Source organism: Sylvia atricapilla, chromosome 3 (assembly GCF_009819655.1).
Source record: "Sylvia atricapilla isolate bSylAtr1 chromosome 3, bSylAtr1.pri, whole genome shotgun sequence".
Taxonomy (NCBI): domain Eukaryota; kingdom Metazoa; phylum Chordata; class Aves; order Passeriformes; family Sylviidae; genus Sylvia; species Sylvia atricapilla.
In genome coordinates, this window is record NC_089142.1 from 39,097,636 (window position 1) to 39,115,597 (window position 17,962).

Genomic DNA, 17,962 nt, shown 5'->3' on the forward strand with positions numbered 1-17,962 from the left:
CCTTTGCCAACAGGGAGTGAGGCTGTGGCTTGGATGTGTATCTGCTCTGAGGAGCTGTGAACCTGTCCCAGGTCCCACAATATTCATACAATGAAGTGTGAACTATCGTGGTGAGAGCAGACGAGATTCTCTGGCACAGCCTGTCTCTTATCCCCCAACCACATTTCATGCTATTTTGGTTTTTAAAAGGTTCTGTGAAACCTCAGTGTATTGCATAATTGTGTTAACGATAATGCAAAAAATTAAAGCACACCAATTCTGAATTCAAAATCAAAGCAACCTAGTACTTAATGGCTTATAAACTTTGACATTTCATAGGTCTTCTGGGACACTTATGAAATATCCATCTTCTTTTGTGAAACTTGGCTGAATATTTTACTGCTATTCTGTATTAACATTTGGTACTATTTGAAGATTTCCTCAAAGGATTTCAAAGGATTTCTGGTAGGCTGCACATACAATACTTCCTCCCCTATCCTTGTGTTTTATAGTTGTAGTATAGACAGGCTGCTTACAACCAGTGAAAAGTTTACACTAAAGGACGCAGTCATCATAAAAAGTAATGAGCCAAAATTCAGAATTCCTCCCTACATAGAATCAAGTGCCTGTAGCCTAGTAATTACTCCAGTGCAAGACATTATGTCAAAGCTTCTAAGAGCTCCTTCTTGTAGCAGCTGCTGAATGATTAATATCACGTTGGTAGATTCTGCAGGAGAATCTGCTAAATAAAGGAAAGTTCGGTGTATATGCAAAGTTTCAATTCCGCACAATTTGGTTTAGAGTCAACATACAATATTGCATATTTCATGGTTCCAAGAGGAGTGCAGCATTCATTAAGAAAATACAGATGGTCTTCAGATAGCTAACAAGATTTCACAGCCATTTCACTTCTCCCTGCTATGAAACCTGGAGAGAAAATAACAGGAACAATGAACTCACTATGGCTGAACCTCAAGGCTAATTTCTGCCAAAATATCAAAATCCTGAACTGATGTTAGCAGTCAAGTTCCACCAAGTTTAACAGAGCTAAGCTATTTACAGGACTTTGAAATGTGTGTCTCTTTTCTCCAGCAATACTTCTCTCACCTGGAGAAAATCCAGCATTTTTTGAGGGTGAGACTGTCAATTCATTGTGAGCCTGAATAGCCAGCAGTGTGCAGTTGTTCTGCCCCAGGAGCACAGCAGTCTGAATCTTCAGACTCAGGGAATGGGAATTCAGTCCTTGGGAGATGTCTTGCTTCAGAAGAAAAGAACCAAATCGGCACCACAGTCACAGAGGGTCTGCTTTGCCCTGCCATGCACTGCCTTGCACTAGTGTGGGGTGGAGGAGAGGGAGGAGTGAAAAGATAAGGGTCAAATCCCCCCTGCTGCACTGGTCTGCACAGCAGGACCTAATCGTGCCTGAAATCTGCATTCAGCAGGCTAATATCCTATGGAACTTGGGGAGAACAACGGATAACAAGCATGGTTTGCTGGTCTGAATCCACTCAGGAATAACTGATTTCTCTTGCAGTTTTCTTAGGTAAAAAATAAGGATTTCAGGATTTCTTCCCACACGATTTCTGCCTGTAGTAAGAGAATATTTGATGAATGATGCAAGTATGAACACTGCAAAAAATCAAGGGACTATTGCAATTTAGATCAGGAACCTTACACTCTTAAAAATATTCACCTTACACTCTTAAAAATACTGTATCTTCTGCCTCCAGTGTCTGTGTTTGACTTCCCCTCTGTTATTCTAATGCATTTGCTATTTTTTCCTGGAGCATCTAAGAATAAGAAGAAATTATTGTTCACCTTGAACACCTTGAAAATGCACACAAAGACATATATATTACTGCCCCAAAAGACCTTCCACACAAAAATAAAATTGAGATATACAAGAACTTGAAAATATTTGGAAAAATTATGCTTGTTAAACTGAAGTCTTCACTACTGAAGTGAGCTAGTTTTGACTGGAGTTAACTTTCCTCATAGCAGCTAGTGTGGGCCTATATTTTGAATTTGTGCTGTAAACAGTGTCAATAAGACAGGGATCATTTCACTATTGCTGAGCAGTGGTTGCACAGAGTCAAGGCATTCTCACCCCACCCCACCAGTGAGGAGGCTGGGGATGCACAAGAAGTTGGGAGTGGACACAGCTGAGACAGTTGACCCCAAGTGACCACAGGCATATCCATTACCATATGGTGTGATGCTCAGCTTATGTATCTGGGGAAAAGGAAGGAATAGGAGACATTTAGAATGATTGTGTTTGTCTTCTCAAGTCACTGTCATGCTTGATGGGTCCCTGCTTCCCTGGAGATGGCTCAACACCTGTCTGTCAATGGGAAATGTTGAATTAATTCCTTGTTTTGCTTTGTTTTTGTGCATGGCTTTTGCTTTGCCTGTTAAACTGTCTTTATCTCAGCTCATGAGTTTTCTCACTTTTACCCTTCCAATTCCCTGCCCCGTTTCAGCAGGGGGCAGTGAGGGAGCAGCTGTATGGGGCTGAGCTGGCAGCTGAGACCACACCATGACAAGCACCCTCAAGTCACACCTATGTGCATCCACACTCCAGGATGCAGCACTGGGCCTACATACAAGCACTCCACAATTAAGTGAAAATACTTGCCTAAGGCTACTGTTGCTCAAAATACGGTTTGGTCTCACGGTTGCTCTCAAAACATGGGGGATTAGCCATTATTTAAGTTTTCAGTGAAGAGCTTGTAATCTGCTTAATTTCAGGATCTGCCAGACCTTTTGCAGACAGTCCTGAGCTTGTTCTGCTTGTACCTGGAGCTGGCAGAATGCAAACAAGGTCTCATGCAGAATTCCCATAGCTTCCTTAGGCAGCACTTTGCTCTGAGCAAGGCTTACTATATTACTCCAGGCGTGATGCTTTCAGTTTAAAGCTGGTAAGTACATTGTTGACTTAGGACACAGGTGAAACAAGCTTCTGTAAAAGTACAAAAACATCTCTGCAAAAGTATATGTTTATAAATATTTATGGTCTGACACTATCAGCCAGGATATCAGTCAGGCTGCAGGCTCTTGCTGATGTTTTAAAATCCTACTTGGAGCTCAAGCTTAAGGCTATGGCTGTCGCAGAATCTCACACATCCAAATGCAGAACTTGTACTGCTGACAAGTTTTTCTATAAAAACAAAATCAAAATCACTGTCTACTTTGTATTTATTCTGAGTACAATGGCTGTCTTTACATTACCAGGCTGATGTCCACATCTACATTTATCCATATTGCTTACCTAGGGGAACATTCTTGAAGTGGTTTTGCAGGAGGTATCTCAAGAGGCACAATAATTTTTGAAATATAGCTCAGATTTATTTAGTGTGGACCTTGAAACTCTGGACCCCATTGACTAAGGCCACGGGATCAGGCAGAGAGATTGTGACAGGATCTTGCCAGCTATGCCAGCTTCTGTGTTCTACAGCAGGTTAACGTGTGAACCCTATATTCTTATCAGGTATTTCTATTTTGCTGTGATATCTCCAAACTGAAAGAGTGAAGGGCTATTGCAAACTCTCTTATGACTGGCTATACATTGGTTATGCTTCTAGTGAAATGTCTATAGATATTTCTCTATAGAGATGAAAACGTGCCTTGCAAGACTTCTGCTGCAGTATTAATGGAATATTTCATATATATTATTAATTATATATATAATACTAATGGAATATTTTATACGCAGCATATATATAGCACATACTTGTGATATGGTTCAAGATTTTAGTGGAATTTTATCATTTAACTTTATATTTAAAGCCTTCTACTCAAAAGCAACTGTATTGTACTGGCAGGAAATTTAAAAAAAAGCAAACAAACAAATTTTTAAAAAATAATTAAACCCCCTTACCATAATGCTTAAATCTATTAATGTTTAAATCTTTAAATATTCAGTTTTGAAGAACATTCATACTTCAGTGGTAACAGTGAATCATATTTCCTGTCTCTCTAACATACACAGACAAGGTTACTTTGGTTAAAACTTCATTAATGAAACATCCAAGAAATATGTCTGAGAGTATAAATATTGCTTTTGGACATTTTCTTCTTTTTTTCCATTTTTGTCTTTTTGCAGATTCTTTTTGAATTGTTTATTTGTTTAGCTTGAATGTGAAGATAGCTATGCAAGTGGCAGCCACAAGTCTTCTTAGAAGTCCTAAAAATCCTTGAAGCTTTTGTTTCTCTGTCTGGTGCATTTTAACTCAGTGTGACCTGAGTGATTGACTTTTAGTCTGATTACTCACGTGGGATTTAAACACTAATATTGCTAAAACCTTTAGACCTCATCATGCTACCTTGCAGTCTCCTTACACATTTTGTTCTGATCTAGATGTAAGAAAAATCCTTTCAAAGAATAAAAATCCCATCATTTGTTGCCATGTCAAGCAGTCATGTTGTTAAAACTTTCCTCAGCAAGACATGACAAAAATTGTGCATTTGTAAAAAGGAAATTGAGACCCAGAATGAAGCCAAAACAGCCAAGAGAGATCTGGTGTTTTAAAGAGAACTTGTCATGAATTCTAACTATGCTGAATGAAATTACCTTTAGCCTCTCTTTCTTATGAAGCACTCCAGTTACTTAGAAAAAGACGTTCATTTTTTTCAGAGGAAATGTGTTCAACAGGTAAGCCAGGCTTTTTTCATCCATTTGTCGTTCCACTCAAAATACACAAGTCATCCTGTTATTGAAGTAAACATTCTTCTCAAATAGACTCAAATCCTTAAAAAATAAAGGGAGTGTGATCTTAATAAATCCAGATAAAGGAGAATAACCCCAACTCAGCTTTTTGGAAATTACCCAATGAATAATGGAATAGAAGTGGCCTGGAATAAAGCAAGTAAAGTCACAGATTTTTCAAGAGCAATTTTGTGTTAATGAAATTTTTACTGATATGAAAAGAAACCAAACAAAATAACAACAACTAAAAACACCCACAAACAAACAACTAAAACCCCAAACCAAAACCGAAACAGTAATAAATGATGTATTATATCAAACTTTTTAATTTAGCTCTTATATGTTTATGTATGTTTATATATGCTCAATGAGTTCATCTTGTATTAGATTTACTAATATTTACTATTCAACAAATTGTGCAAGTATAAATCATTATCAGAAAACTTGAGATAATTATGATACAGAAGAATTGCAAAAATATATTCCTTGTTTTCATTTCCCAAATTTATACTATAAGAACTCTATTGAAGTGCCAGATATACTGACTATGTTCTGGAAAGACAATGAGGTTAAAGAACTTGCGTACACGTGTCAATAAATAATAAAGAAAACTCTTAACCTCTTTTGTAGGGGTCATTTTTTCTGCAGTGATATCATCTGTGCATTTTTATTACTACAGTTATGCCATTGCCACCGGATTTAAAATCCTATCTGCCTCATACCATTAATTATTTTTAATGACAATTAAATAAATATACATGAAGTTAAAATTACCAATATGTACAACCATAACACTAACCATCCAGATTAAAAAACCAACATTGTGAATATGAAAGTTCAAGCTTCCAACAAAGGACAAATAATTTATATATCTAATTAATTTTCCCTCAGCTTCACATGTGAATGAATACCACATAATACATGTGCTGTCCTACCTGCACAGGTTTTTTTCTATACACACATATGTTGTCCAATGTGAATAGACTGTAGCTTGAAATAATTATGGACAAGAGGCTGTAATAGTCATCTGTTCATCACTGTGTTATTTTTGTCAAGAGCAGAGAAATTGAAACTGAGCAGTCCTGAAATTGCTCAGAATGACTCATGACAGTGTGAAAGTAAATTACATTCTCCTCATCTATTGAAATGGGTGTAGTGATATTTACAGTGTCTGGTTTTTTTAATGAAGTGATTTGGAGATGAAAGGTTCAGTTTCACACTGACTCCTCCCATTGTGCCAAAAAAGTGTCTTACATTTCCTTTCTGTGGAGCCATATGTCTCACAAGGACAAAGCTCTGAGAGTGTCACAGTGCTCTGCAGACACAGTCCATAACATGATTATTAGGTTAATAACTATGTGAAGCTGCTGTGAAAAATTATGGCACAATCTTTGGTAATATCATCCTGAGTATCTATATATATATATATATTTCGCTAATATTAATATTACCTTCCTGTCTGATGTAATTCTGTTGCCGTGTTTTTATTTAAAGTTTTAAAAATCATCAGAGCAGGGTTTCATAATATCAGTGTCAGGAGCATACTGTGAATATATGTGAATTCTGACGTCTTTCAGCTCCAGAAACAGAAGTCTTCAAAACAATTTTAAGTGAAAAACTTTCTGTAATTGTAAGAGAAAGTCATCTCTTATCCTTTCTGTGGAAGAAACACCAGAAGGCTATATAGCATTTTCAACCACATATTCTTAATTGCAACACATTACACAGTGGAAGTACTGGCAGCTGTACCACCTTCTCAGAAATTATGTAGTCTGTGTCTTTGTCTCAGCAGATGGTATTTTTATGACCCACAGTTCCTATCCTATGCTCAAAAAAGTCTAGAGGAGAAAATAGAAACCAAGAAAATTGGTTTGCATTTCAAAAGACAGTAATCAAGTTTTTCAGTCTTAATAATAGCCTTAACATTAAGTGTTATGGGACTAAATGTTCTGGGTTCACAGATACACAGTAATAGCAATTGCCCTTTAAGTACAGCTTCATGTGGAAATCCTGTCAGTTCATGTAGGTGCCTTACGAAGTATTAGTGACTTGGGCAGAAAAACTTCAAGAGAACAAGTGCTATTTGCAAAGAAAGCCTGTATATGATCCTGGAAAAACACACCACTTCCTGCTATTCACTTTTTATAAGGCTGAGTTCCAGCAAGGGTTTTCAGCATCCCACACCAATTCCATATATTATGGTCATTTTAATGTATGAATAACAGATCATAATCAGATAACAATCACCGTCACAAGAATGCATTTAATCAATCAAGAATACCAAAATATATGCCTCTCTTTATTTTTATCTTATCCCAACCTATATGTTAAATCAAATTTCATTCTGTGCTCATTTTGCCTGGAGTGGAGTCAATTTCATTCATAGCAGGTAACATAGGGTACCATAGGGTGTCATGCCCAGCATGTAAAGCTGAAAAAGGAAAAAGGAAGAAGGATGTGACCTCCAGAGTGATGGCATTTGTCTTCCCAAGTAACTGCTATAACTAATGGAGTCTTGCTTTCCTGGAGATGGCTGAACAGCTGCCTGCCCATGCAAAGTGATGAATGAATTCCCTGTTTTGATTTGCTTGAATGTGCAGCTTTTGCTTTAGCTGTTAAACTGTCTTTATCTCATCCTCCAAGTTCTCTTGCTTTTACTCTTCTGATTCTACCCCCACCCCACTGTCAGAGAAGTGAGAGAGCAGCTGTGTGGCTGCATTAAACCATAACACATTTTGAACTGATATTTTGAAAATGTGATAGATTATTCAAAATTATTCAATTTTATATATTCAAAAATAAGCAACTGAACTTAGCTGTGATAACCAGCAAAAATACCTAAAACATCAAAAGACTTAAAAGTAGCTCCATATCTTTTAGTTCATTATTAGTATGTGAATATTCTGGCTCATACTGTACACCATTTAATAAATGCCTTTCTCTAGATGTACAAATACGGATACACCATCATACACCCAGCCGTGGGCTTTGTACTGCTGTAAATCTACCATAACTCCTTATTGGAAATCTTTTTAGATTTCTATCAGTACAATAAGAGAATAAATATGGCCACTCTTATTGAATATATTCCTATGGTCCTCTAAAAGTTCACTCAGAAAAGAAAACTGTGGACAGCTTCTACCCCTTGGTCAGCTTGTGAGAAATAGAACAAAACAAAGAAATAATTTCCCAGCTGTAAGAACATCTAAAGAAACCGTCATTCTGATAAATCCCAGAGTATTTTTTTGAGTAAACAAGTGTTTATGTTTAAAAGCCACAATGTCATTCAAAAGAATTCTTTCGATCCCACTCATTGCTCATGGTTAGAGCTAATTTGAAGCTGTTTTCCCAGTCCATTGATGATTAATGAGAGACATTTTTGTTTTTTAAACAGAGTATTCTTTCGTCCAATGTGGAAAGGCAGAAGAAATTAGTGGCTTCTTAACTTAGAATTTCAGAGCAGAGAATAATTTAAATGGTGAAAAGGCAAAGGAGAGAATGCACAATAAGCTTTATTTAAACAAATCCCCCACTGAGAGCTAGGAGAGTTTGAGACCACAAATAGTAAGCAAAATCAATTAATTTTGGTCTAACTTGAGTAAAGTTATTGATTTTATTCAAGGATTTGATCTTCCATGCTTGTTAGTTGCCAGCATGAAAAATTAATCTCATCTGACAGGAGAGCATTGAATGCAGAGATTGCAAGACTCTGAGTTAAAAAAGTAGAGGGTAAAAACACTGTATTTATATACCCAGAATATCTTGGTGGTGTGTGGTATGTCTTTCATTCTTTCTTTTTTAAAAAATATAAAAACCATGAATATCCAGTTTAGCTTTCTTGCCCAGCACTGTACCTCCTTTCATTCTGTCAGCACAAAAATTATGACCTATCCATGTGTTTGAATAGATGCCTTCATAAGCTCCTCAAAGAATGATGAATAATACCATTCACATTTCTATAATCTACAACCAAACTAGAAAAAAATGGTCAAAAGATGTGTCCAAGTAACAGAGATAATAAACAAAAAAATAAGTTTAAAAAGCAAAATGATAAGTGAACTAGATCCTGATGGAGCTTCAGGGATGATATTGCTTCTAGCTAGCTCTGGACAGTTCACTCTAGCCTTTATTTTGAAGTTACTGAAATTTCATCTCCCAAAGATCAAGAGAGTTTGGGAGTAGCCAAGCACATCATACAGATCCTGGTTTGGATTTTCTGTACACCTTCCAGTAGCTCTGGATGATGTAGATTTTGAAGAGAGGTCAGCAACAACCTTGCCTTGAAGGAATAATCAGTCAGAGATTAATCTTTACATTTGTGCTTCAGGACTGTGGAAAGGCACCCTCCTCAATCTCTGCTGCATTGCATTGTGTGAAGTCATCAAAATTTCACCTGTATGAAGCAATATACAAATGTCCATGAATGACAAACACCGATGGAACCTGCCACTTGAACTAGGTGTATGAAAACAGTGAGCAGGAGGAAGCCTTAGAAAGTTTCAAAGATAATATTGTTGAAGACTTTTCCACTTTAATTCATTAATTTTTATTTGATCCAAGTCAATTATTTGCTCTGTGCTGCTATTGCAATAACTTCCAAGGGTTTTTTTGAGGGCAGACAAGGTCTTTCTGTCTTATCACCTAAAGTGTAGATAAAAGATTATTTGTTATCAACTTGAAAATACGAATGATAGCTGATGGTCTGAGATTTCACCAGAAGGCATATATTCTTATAATAAACACATGCCCACAGCAACTAGATTACAGTGACACCAGAAAACAACAGAGCTGAGTTTTCCCTCTCAAGTCCAAAAGCAAACTCTGCTTTCCAAGTGCTATAACAGGGTAACAGGCCACTGCCCAGGACCTCCCATCCAAAGCAACTGTACTGTTCCAGTGTGAAGCAAAAATATCTCTCACTTCATGCAAACAGAGCAGACCCAAGACCCCAGGCAGGCGGATGTCCCAGGCAGAACACTGCTGAGAGTGAGCAGGATATGGCGCACTGCTCACCACAGCTGTTCCAGAGGCCTGAAAAAAGTCAGCTTTCTTTGCAGCTGAGAGGTGAAGGCCACTGCTTATGCTGCTCCAACCTCCATAAAAACTTCAAACCCTGTGCTCTGCCATTGCCATCCCTCTTGCCTCAATTGAAACAGCAATCTGATTTCCCCAGGATTTCTTCCTTGACTCCTCATCCACCTCTGTTCCCTTTCTTCTGTTTCTCCTGCCCTGGCAGGACTGCCCTGGCAGGAATAACCCAGGATCAGTCAAAACTTGAACTGCCTTTTTATAGCAGCATATTAAATTTTGCCAATAATGCTGAAAATCACTGCATTACCTTGGAAAAAAACATAAGCTCAGAGCCATGACTTACTTCTCTGCAACACAGCACTGAATCCTGCCCTGACCTTAAAGTATGCTCTAAACCTCCTGTCTTCAAGCAGATTAGCTGGGTTTGAGCATACACTTAATTGCTGTCTTGAGCTAGGCTAGATTAAACCTCTAGGTCTGTCAAAACAGAAATATTTTAAAGAGCACATGAAAAAATAATCCAAAAGAGGGACACTGTGAAATTCCATCAGCCAGAATTAATTTTTTTCCTCCTGCATGTAGAAAGTGAACTGGGTCATTCTGCATTCAGTGACTTTTTTTCTTAAATGCTTTACCACACACAGCGATTACTTCTCTAGATTTAGATCACAGTCACAGGAGGTTTAGTAATTTAATATTTTAAAATGAAGTGGCACTTCAAATTATAGGGGCACAATACTGTTTGAACATGGCAAATGCTGATCATATAATTACATGGCAATTAATTTTTGTGTGGTATCAGTATGATTATGAGATAAATATATGGCTTTTCTGTCTTCCAAACAGCACAGCAGTTTACCAGTTAATTACTTTTAGATCTCCTTAGTGTAATTATACTGTAATCCACAAAAGTCTGTACATATTCTGTCATTACTTCTTGTTTACTAATAATAGCACACAACTGCCTTAGGTCAGATCTCATCCTTTCCTCTTCAGTATCCTGACACCTCGGGTATGGGTGTATTTCTTCTACAGAGGAAAAGGAATGCAGGAATTTATGAGGATTTCTTGGGTGCTCCACATTTTATATACAACGTACTCTAGGTCTACTAGGATTTCTTGATCTGCCAATGTAATGAAATTTCCAGGATCTTTTCTAGAATTTGAATTTTCTTATTCTGGACATAGGATAAAGAGAGAGGCTGAATAGCTTTGCATCCATTCAACTACATTTTTTTTCCTGAGTTGCTTTACTTAAATGCAACAATACTTCACGTTCTCTGTGCTTCTTCCAGACTTCACGTATCACCAATTCATGAAAGTATCCCAGTGTCTCAGATAAAGAAGTAGTTCAGCTGAAGAAAAAGAATTCGAATCTCATCAAGCAACTTCTCCATGTCCAAGAGAAAGATCCTGCCACCTGCAGCTGGAAAAGAAGTTAGGGAAGGGCAAGAATGTGCAGTTGTTCTCTGTTCATGCTGGGATTCAAATTTAGCAGGCTGCTGTTCCAGTATGGGAGATTACAATGATGAGCATTATCCCACAAGTGATATGAATTGAGAAAAGACATAATAAAACTATAGTAGCTCTATATAACTTGTGCCCTGTGGTTTGGATATCTGCTATGGGCTCAATCTCAGTCTGTGTATATTGTTCTTACTGTGCAAATGCAACTTTTTGTCAGGGGGAGAGAAAATGCTGCAAGGCATTTACATTTGCATTTAGATTTATTTAGTAGACCCCCTAACTCACACTGACGCTTAGATATGTAACTTAAGCTTCCCTCAGCTTCCCCCTTAAGCTTCCCTATATCTTATCTAGGGCATTGTGCGTTACCATGTTTTGGTAATGTTGCTTAAACACAATATTAAAAAAAAAAAATGGGCTGAAAGAAAGCATAACTAACAATGGGAGTATTAATCTATTATTAAATCAAAGGGATAGCATTTAGGAGGCTCCAGATTAAAATTTTGAGGATGAGGAGATACCCTTCGTGATGAAAGGAAATGCAAAGAGAACTGACTTTCAACAAGCTATGTGAGAGAAATTATTTTCTCTAGAGTCACAATTCATAAATCATCTTCTCTGTGGTGGCAGTTTCAACATCATAAACTAGACATCATTCTAAAACAAAGGGAAGCTTGCAATGTCCTTGTTGAGGCACAAGAATTCTAGATTTTTACTGAGAAAATGAATTTTCAATGCATCCAAACTTATAGCATCAGACTTCAGAAAATCCTTGTTATTGTGTTTCATTTCCTAAAGTCAACAGTGTTTTTAAAAGCCTCTTAAAATGTTAATTTATGCACTGGAAGTTAGGCATGATTCACCATCTGTCACAGAAGGTCACTGGTTATATTTGGATCCATTAATAAACTCATAGGTTGCAGATGAGTAAAGGTGAGCCAACCCCTCAGTGGAAGAATCTTTGCCCAATCTTTGCCTTGTTTCAGGGCCAGACTGTTGAAGTTCATTCTGACTCAGAGAAATTGCATAGTATGGAAAGATAAGTTAGTCACTCTGTCTGCAAAACAATCCACAGATGGATCCCTGTTGGATTCCAGGTCTGGCCATGCCAAGCAAGCAGGATGACACCTTACTTTCCTCTGCCTGTGGAATTCAACATTAGCTTCAGGAGACTCACAGAATTTAAAACCCTCTGAGGGCCTTTGTGAACAACTCTTCACTTTTTAAGTTTGAAGTCTGAGCTAAAAGGTTCAAGGGTGGCAGAATTTCTGACCTTTAGCAACGAATTGACATCACTTGTGTCTCACCCTGACTTTTCCTGATTGCATCATTGTTAAGCACTTCTGCTTCCCTCTGTGTTTCTAATTAGTTTGTCTGTTGGAGATACTTACACAAAAGGGAACTGCTTTTCAGCCTAGCATTGTCTGAGCAGCACAAGAGATTTCAGAGATTGCATTAGTGTTACTTTTATTTTCTGAAGATACAGGAGTTACAATATAAAAAAGTGGCTGGAAGATACACATGAGTTCGCTGCTTACTTCTTCTGAGAGTTAACATCTCCTATTTGTACTAATCAAACAATGAAAAAAGCCCTCAATATTTGTGAGTAGTTTATCTTAGAGATCAGAAATAGAATTTTAAATTGCATTGCTTTGCAGTTCATTTTTATATATAAGCATACATGGCTTAGCTATGAAGTATGCAGGTGCTGTGAGAGAACTAGGGATGGAAAAAGCCTCAACAGAAAGGCAGGGAGAGGTCAGAGGCAGCTGAAGGGAAACAAGACTTGGTTCATTCCTCATACCCACATGCAATGACAGTTTATAAGAAGGACTGTGATGCATTTCAATGGCATTTCTGAAGTTTGAAGAAGAGAGGTAATCTGGAGATAAGAGAGACTAGAGAATCTGCTCAAAACCTTATCCATTCTCCTTCATGAGGAAATTGACAGAGATAAAACTCCAGTGGGAGAAAGCTAAAGAGGGATTTGGATGGTCTACTTTAGCATTTTAGTTTAAATCAGGAATGCATTTTTTTAAACAAATCTCCAGATTGCAGTCATTTACTATGCTTTGGTTCACAATGCAAAGCAGACTCAAAATACAGGAATCGGATTTCTTTCACCGTATGTCCAAAACAGGGACTTCTAAGTTTAAAGACACAAGCTGACATCAGTCTGAGAAAGACTCACTACACTTAAAAGACCACAAAAGCACAAACATAAACAAAAAAGTATTTAGATGTATTTAAAATTATTCTTTTTTCTCCTCATGAAAAAGAATATTCAAAATTTGCTGGAAGCAGGAATAGATCCTCAGCTTCTATTAGTCCATTATTATAGAGCAATTGTGCTCCAAAGTGAAGGAAACTGAAAGCTGGAGTGTGGTGGTGTATTTTGCTCATGTTTCTGTATGATTTGTTCGATAAGATTTTACATAATGGTTTGTTCTGTAACCCCCTATGTTTTTTCCCCCGTATGGTTTACCCCATGTTCGGTTTTATGTCAATCATTGGTTATATAACCTTCTGGTCCTGTCTGTCACTCTGGGGCCTCTCCCTGTGTCCAGAAATTTCCAGGGAAGGCGTCGAGTGATTGGGCAGGATCCAGACTTCCCCCTCCCATTGTGTCTTGTATGGTTGTTGCACATGTCTGTTATGTTAAGAGCCACACCCTTACTGTACCCCATTGGTCCCTGACTGAACCCTCCCCTGTGTCACACCCCCTGTTAAAAGTAACAGCACAGAGGGGCTCGTGGTCTCTCTGAGGCTGGTGTCCCGAGGCGAGGACTCCACGTCTGGAGCCTCCAATAAACTCGGTTGGATTTACCCCTCGAGAGTCCCTCCTTTCATTTCCTTTGCCACAGCCACGCTGCACTCCCGGCAAGCCAAGGACCACTGTGTTGCTGTGGTGCCACGGCTGGCTGGACAGGCGACACAGGCACCCCCAGCAGGCACCCCCGCACTGGAGTCCATCAGGTAAGTAATCTGTAAAAACCCTGCCAAATTTCCAGCTGATGGCTATCTGTCAAGAATAGCTCATGAGATCTATCCCACAGTTTCATTACAACTTCAGAGAAGGCATGATACCATGTCTCAGTAGTGTTACTGATTCCATATGAAGAATAATGTCTGTTAAACTTGTATTGAAGAAGTTAATTATATCTTTATAGTTTATATTAAATTATTACATTATAAAGCTTTAAAATTTGACTTTTATCTCCCTGTAGTTAGACACTCATCTGTTTAAGTATCTGGAGACCTGTTTTTAAGAAAACTTTAGGAGAATCTAGATGAAGGCAAGTTGAGGTGAATATGCTATGGATAAGGATCTCACCCTTCCATTTCCTGTGACCATAAATGACAAATCAAATTTGGTTTTTCAATGCTAATTTCACATGGTTTGGCATATCATAAAAAAATAAGGACCTGTCGTTCCATACCATGTCTGACACTACAGTGAGGATATCACTAGGATATCTGTTGTGGATTGAAAACAAACCAAATGAGAGGCTCCAAGTCAGAAATACAATTTAATAAGAAGGGAAAAGAAAATAAGATAAAATAAATGCAATAATACAAAAAAAAAAAATCCACTGACAGAGTCAGAATACAACCTGATCAGGGTGATGGAAGCAGTCCAGGCAAGGTGGTCATCCTGAAGCAGTGATCTCGTAGAAAGGTCTGGTAGCTCTGGTCCTCTGGGAACCCAGTGGATGAGAACTGCTAGCACTGTCCCAAATCCCAGCTTATATCCAGGTGAGAATGCTTGGCTCCTCCCCCTGGGTGGAGCATCTCACAATGGGATGATGAGTCATCCAGGAGGTCCTTAATGGCCCATTAAAGAGAGATAGCTCCTGGAGGGAGTTATCTATGAGTCATGCAGCAAAGCATTGATGGGCCATTAACTGAAGATGGTGATAGAATACATCCTACAACCCAGGACAATATCTCATTAAATATATACCTGAACACTGTAATGAATTTAATGTTATTACTAACGAAATTTTCGATAAAAAGACAAACTGAAAATTTGTACACTTCAGCTTAAAAGAGAATGAGCCAACATATTGTTTGTTGCTCTTCATCATCATTTTGCTTTGTCAGTGTTTAATGGCAATCTGTCACTGACAATATCTGGCATAAAAAAACCTACCACACACTTAAATGTAAGACTGACTGTGCATGTGCATATATTGACATGAGTGGGAAAGAATCTCTTGCACCAAAAGCCATATACATTCAGATATATAGGTACTGTGAAGTGATTTGACAAGACTGTAAATAAAGTGTTGTTTTCACTTCCTTCACAGGAAAGAAAGAGTGGGAGAGATCAAGCCTCAGAAGTCTCACTACATTTTGTCTTCCTGTGAAACTCTTACAAAGAATGAAGGAAATAATTTCAGCCATTTCCTCATTTGCCATTTTTCTCACAGAATGCTTTGCCACCTGGACTAGCCCATCCTCATATTTCTCCTCTTTAGGTAGGTACTATGAATTCCTTCCTCTCCAAGCTCTCTCAATAATTATCACACTGCCATTAGGATTATTCCACTCTTAATGATCAGTACCTAAGAGTGGGTTTTCCTTTGCATCAAGGTTCATCCATTTCTCAGCTTCATTTTCAGAGGAAGAGGCTTCTTTGATCTTGTCTCTTTGTGTTCATCTGTGTAACTACCCTTGAAAAATTCTCAACTCAAAGGCCAGTTTCTACCAAACTTAACAAAGAGTCAAAAGTTCAAAAATATTCACTTCTGACATGCTTGAGGGTTGGGATGAGGACAAGGTAAGTAGAGGAGACATTTCCTATTTCCACATCAATGCAATTTATCCCATATTAGATGTCAAAACAAAGAAAAAAATGCACAGGAAATCATGACTCTATTCTTACTAGGGAAGACTTCTGTCACCAGCAAAATATAACTAATTTCCCTGACTATGAAGCAGGGATTGTGACGATTTAGTTCTGAGTGCATAAAAAAAGAGACAAGAGATTATAGCCTTTCTCTTCATGGTCATAAAGCCTTTGTTTATCTTGGCCTGCTTCTGCAATGCAAATCTCATAGCATGAATTCTGCAAAAATCAAGGACCCTACAGCAAAATTCAAGTTTTTCCTGCTCTAAAAAAAGTGAGATTTTATTTTCTGAAGTTACAATATAAAAAAGTGGCTGGAAGATATATATGAGTTTACTGCTTACTTCTTTTGAGAGTTAACATCTCCTATTTGTACTGATCAAACAATGAAAAAAAAGCCCACAATATTTGTGAGTAGTTTATCTTAGAGATTAGAAATAAAATTTAAAATTGCATTGCTTTACAGTTCATTTTTATATATAAGCACATATGGCTTAGCTATGAAGTATGCAGGTGCTGTGAGAGAACTAGGGACGGGAAAAGCCTCAACAGGAAAGCAGGGAGAGGTCAGAGGCAGCTGACGGAAAACAAGACTTGGTTCATTCCTCATATCCACATGCAATGACAGCTTATAAGAAGGACTGTGACTGGCTTTACATCATGTGTCAGCTCTCCAGCCTGCTCAGTCTTTATTGCTGTCAAATTTTATTGTTCAGACTGACATACAACTGAACACGACTTTAAAGGGTTAGGGCATTGTATTCAAGTGCAATTCTAGAAGATTTAAATCAGGAAGTTGCAGCACTCCTGGTTCCCCAACCTGTTGTCTCCCCAAACCTTACAGCTTCCCAAGCACCAGGAGCACCAGAGACAAACATGAAAACCACATGACTGCAGTCAGAAGATGGGACCCTGACATCCCTACTACGGCCAGTTTAAATTCTGCTGCAGACACTTCTTGCAAGCATGTTCAAATGCAGCTAAATGCAACGGAGGAGAAGGATATCCAACACGCAAGGGCAGTATTAGGTACCCAAGCAATTATGCTAAGCAGTATCCATGTCCATTGATCATGGCCATAGAATATTGCTTTCCATCACAGATTTTTCTTCAAGGGTGTCTCATTCTTTTCTTGTACAATCCAGATCTTTCTCTAAGAGGCCCCTGCAATCCTAATAGTTCCTTTGTGCTCTCTCATCATAGTTACAAGGTCTGGATGAAGGAGATGCTTTGATTTTCAGCCACACCCAGATGTGATGTAAAAGACATTTTCCTTACATTTACATAGAACCACCTGTGTTTCAGTCTGTGCCTCAGTGCCTCTGAGCACCACTGAGAAAAGTCTGGCTTTGCCTTCTAGTACTGTCTCATCAGGCATTTACATACATTGCCCAGCTACATCCCTTCCTCGGGGCTGACGAGCCTTCATTGGAAAGATCTTGCAATCTCAATCTTCTTTGCAACCTTTTTCTGGACTCTCTCCTGCCTGTCTCTTGCACTGTGGAGGCACACCTGGACACAGCACTCCAGATGTGTTTCACTGGTGTTAAATAGAGGGGAAGGATTGCCTCCCTCCTCCTGCTGGCAATGCAGAGGCTGTTGGACCTCCTCAGTACAAGGACACATTCCTGTCTCATGTTCAAGCTGTTACACACCAGGATCTTTATCTCTTCCCTGCGGAGCTGATCTCCATCTGGTAGGCCACCAATGTACACTGGGGCATGGAGCTATTCCTCCCCAGGTGCAGGGCTTTACATATCCCATCGAAGGATTAGAATGTGGAATTGGATGCACAGAATCATTTATAAGACAGCTTTATGTACCTCAGAATTTTATGTACTTTAGAGGGCAGATGCTTTCTGACCATGTGCAGATAATTTTCATACTGTTAAATAAAGATGTCTCTTATGTTAGGACTTATTCTCACC

General features: G+C 38.4%; 1 protein-coding gene across 2 annotated transcripts in view; it reads left to right on the forward strand.

Moving 5' to 3' along the window:
- Positions 1-14,757, forward strand: part of MANEA (mannosidase endo-alpha) — a 272,880-nt gene extending 258,123 nt beyond the window's left edge. For both annotated transcript variants that reach the window (XR_010743187.1, XR_010743188.1), the window contains exon 5: positions 14,655-14,757. The gene's annotated coding sequence lies outside the window, so the exon portion shown is untranslated. The remainder of the gene's footprint in view (positions 1-14,654) is intronic.
- The last annotated feature ends 3,205 nt before the right edge of the window (positions 14,758-17,962 follow it).